Raw genomic sequence first — 4308 nt, forward strand, 5'->3', positions numbered from 1 at the left:
TTTACTGCACAAACACAGGGAACATTGTTCATATCATAATCTCTGGTAATGACATCCCTTTGAGTTATGCAGCCCTGGAGGTAGCCTATTCTCATTAGGTAATTTGATTTTTCTCTACTCGCTTGTTGCTCCCTAGACCTCACCTTCTTTTGGACTTGTGCTATAATTGTGCATATTTTGTGTAAAATTCAACTCCAAAGAGAAATATCTTGGGAGAAGTGTATTTAAAATTATGCAATAAACATTCAGACGGACGTAGTCACATTTATAGCTCGAATGAAAGCCAAACCTCCCGAGGTTTAGAATATCAATAAATGAAAATTTATTGGGGGGCCAGTCTCCCTGGCCCCTCATTCTTCAGCGCTTTATCACCAGGCAAAATTAAGAGGTTCATGGTGATATTTTAGGGCCTGTGTGGAGTCCTCACACTGCCCAAGTAAATCAAGTGAACAGGATGCAATCACTTCTTTTTTAGTGTCTTGACTTAGCCATATTAAAGACACCACTGTCAACTAGAGTCAGGAAGTCTCATTGAATGCAATTCGCTAGCTATGAACACTATGCAGTCTTCCTTCTGATTCATGCTATAACTAAGTAATTGGTATGACAAAACACTTGGGATTGCAAGTTAATAAAATTCAAATGAATCTAGGATATATTTCAAGAAGCAAGTCAGTCTTACACAGAAATTAAGCAGCCTAGGTGTAGTGGTACAGAAATTGATCTTATAAATGACTATCAGCAATATTGTGAAGTCATAAGGCAGGCCACTTGCTGCCAAATAAAATGAAAAAAAAAATAACCATCTAGATGTAGCACAGTGATTCCTATTGAATTCCTCAATTTATGTGTTGATTATAATACAACTTGGCATTGTGTTCCAGTTTAAAAGAAACATCTTTTGTGGCGGCAGCCTCTGAGAAAATGTGTATCTACCTAGATGTGTGTGTAGCCAGACTTGACAAAAAATTTTTAAAAATGAATTTACATGTAAATTTAGAACTTTAAATAAATATTTCAAAAAGCCATCTGGGTTTATTTGTGAGAGAAAATTTGAAAACGAGGACCTTTGAATTACATGTTGGAATGGTTCTGATAAGTATATAACCCCTTTCAATAGCTAATTATTCTAGAATTACTGAAGAAAATGTAAGTGCTCTCTTTTCGTCTGTGGTAAATAGTCACTTACTGAGTATGCGCAGCATCCCATTGTCAAGTCTTTCTAGAATAATACTTTTAGAAAGATGTGAGTGCCACAGTTAGCTAATTTTTATTAATAAAACATGAACCAAGTGGAAATTTTACCCCACAAAATAGAACATTTTTTTCTGTTTTGCATATCTTCTGGAAGAATAGCATCATTCTTAATTTAATATTTCAGAACCTGCTCAGGATATGTGATGGTAATATTAAAACAGCACATCATTTATTACCGATTACCTTTACTGGTTGGTAACTTTACTGAGTTTCTAGGAACTGAAGTCAGTCCCTCAAATTCTCTAATACATTGCAGTAAATTGAGAACTTAACATGAAGGAGATTCTGTGCTCAGTTTAACACATGTGTTCATATTTCCTTTGTCTTGATTATGCTTCATGCAAATTAACGAATACCGAATTTCTCCCTTGTCTAGTCAGAAGATAGATGTTTTTAGTACCTCTTCTGTAATTTACTAGCTAGATGACAACTTTTCTGGAACACGGTTTTTCATTCTGTAAACTGGGATTGATAATAGCTGCCTAACTTAGAGCTTTTTTTAGGGGTCTCACAATCAATGCAGGTGAAAGTATAGTACTTATAAAACAAAGTGTAATGGAGCTTTGAATTTATAACACAATTGTTATTAATATATTGGCCAGTAAGTGAAGTTAACAGATCACTTTCATATAGAACATCTTATTTTTTTTTTAAGCCTTAATAGGAGCCACATAGATCTGCGTTGTTCCTGCCCCAGTTGTCTCACAGGGTCATGGGGAGGGTTGCATGAGAAAATACTGTGCTGTAGACATAATGCAGTACTGGTATTGTTCTGCTCCATGATATATTTTATGAACCATTGTTTATAGCTTCAAAGATGTTTTACTCCTTTTTCTATTAACAAAATTGCTACAAAATCTATTTATGGAAAATGCCAGAAATTTTCTGTTCCCTCACTTTTCTGAGAACAGTGACCTTTGAACACAAACCTACATCAACCTCTTTCCTCCCTTCTTCCTATGCCAGGTGCCAACTGTTGAATAATTTACACAGTGTCCTCGATTGATTAAGCCACTATCATGAATCAGTCCATTTCAGGTGGATTTCACAGGTAAGTTATCCTTGGGCTCAAAACCAAAACACATATGATTCTGAAAGCAAAAGTTGCAAGAACAAGTTCTGCGGGAAAGAGAAAGAACATGCAAGATTTCATTGTTTTATATTTTCAAGATCCTGTGTCTGTCAAGAATACAGTATTCTTGTATTTTAAAAAATTCATATAGATGGTATTATGATAGGCATTGTGGCTTCTGATGTTTTCACTCAGTGCTGTTTCTAAGATCTACCCAAGGGGCTCTAAGGCAATCTAATTTATTGCTTCTACTGCTGCAGAGTATTCCATAGTACATATCCACTTTTTTTTTTAACCACGCACTTGGTGATGAACACCTTGGTTGCCTCCAAATTTCAATACCACAAACAACTCTGGTGAATATCCTTGTACTTACCCTTTTATGGTCCTGCAGTGTGAGTTTCTTTAGAGCGATATTCTAGGAGTGGGGCCTGCTGGATCATACAGTATGTATATACTTAATTTCACTAAGTTCTGCCAGATTGCTTCCCAGAATGGCTACGCTAGAGTACACTTCGATGTACATGAGAGGACATGGTACCTCCCAGCATTTGGTATGGAGGTCAAATGTTAGTTCATTGTTTCATTTGCATTTCTTTATTCACTGGTGTTGTATATTCAGTTTTCCATTTCTGCGAATTGACTATTCAGATTTTTGTCCATTTTTCCTATCAGTATCTCAGAGTTTGTTTTGCTGTTAATTTGAATATCTTATTTAGTCTAGATACTAATCCTTTATCAGATTTTGACGATGAACATTTCATCTCCCAATCTGTTACCTGTTTGTTAAGATTATGTGTCTTTTGCTGAACAGAAATCCCTGTTTTGAGCCATTTTATCGAACAACTGCATCACTAGATAATATTCAAAACACACAAAATAATTTGTTATGCTTATGTAAATCATGAAACATGATGATAAATTAACACCCATGAATCCACCACCCAATTTAAGATCAGGAATTTACCAATAGTGTTTAGTGTGTCTTTGTCCTCGGCATAGCAATTCCACCTGATAGCAACCCCCTCCCAGAGGTAGCTGTTATTAAAAAAAAAAAAAATGTTTTTATTTTCATGAGTGCTCAATTTTAACCAGTTTTTATATACATCCCTAAACAATGTATTGTTAATTTTTTCCTGTTTTAAAGATTTTATTTATTTATTTATTTGAGAGAGAGAGAGAGAGAGAGAGAGAGAAACAGCATGGGAGGGGATAGGGTCGGAGGGAGAAGCAGGCTCCCCGCTGAGCCGGGTGCCCGATGTGGGACTCAATCCCAGGACTCCGGGATCATGACCTGAGCCAAAGGCAGTCGCTTAACCAACTGAGCCACCCAGGCACCCAATTTTTTCCTGTTTTAAAACTTAATAAAATGGTATCAATCTGTGTATATTCTGACTTCGCTTTTCATTCAACATCATGTTTCTAAGAACCATCCATGTCAATGTGTGAAGTTACCCTCTTACACTGTGGGTATTCATCCTTTCTGATGGCTGAGTAATATGTATATATGAACCGCATCTTCTTTATCCATTCATCTGTTGAAAGGCATCTCAGCTCCTTCCACAGTTTGGCTATTGTGGACATTGCTGCTATAAAGATTAGGGTGCACGTGCCCCTTCTTTTCACTACATCTGTATCTTTGGGGTAAATCCCTGGTAGTGCAATTGCTGGGTCGTACGGTAGCTCTATTTTTAATGTCTTGAGGCACCTCCACACTGTTTTCCAGAGTGGCTGTACCAGCTTGCATTCCCACCAACAGTGTAAGAGGCTTCCCCTTTCTCCACATCCTCGCCAATACTTGCTGTTTCCTGTCTTGTTAATTTTTGCCATTCTAACTGGTGCAAAGTGGCATCTCATTGTGGTTTTGATTTGTATTTCCCTGATGGCTAGTGTTGTTGAACATATTTTCATGTGTCTGTTAGCCATTTGTATGTCTTCTTTGGAGAAGTGTCTGTTCATGACAACTTTAAAAAATATTC

Source organism: Eumetopias jubatus, unplaced genomic scaffold (genome assembly GCF_037043125.1).
Source record: "Eumetopias jubatus isolate StellerSeaLion01/CBP00866 unplaced genomic scaffold, mEumJub1_p1.0 scaffold_11, whole genome shotgun sequence".
Classification (NCBI taxonomy): Eukaryota; Metazoa; Chordata; class Mammalia; order Carnivora; family Otariidae; genus Eumetopias; species Eumetopias jubatus.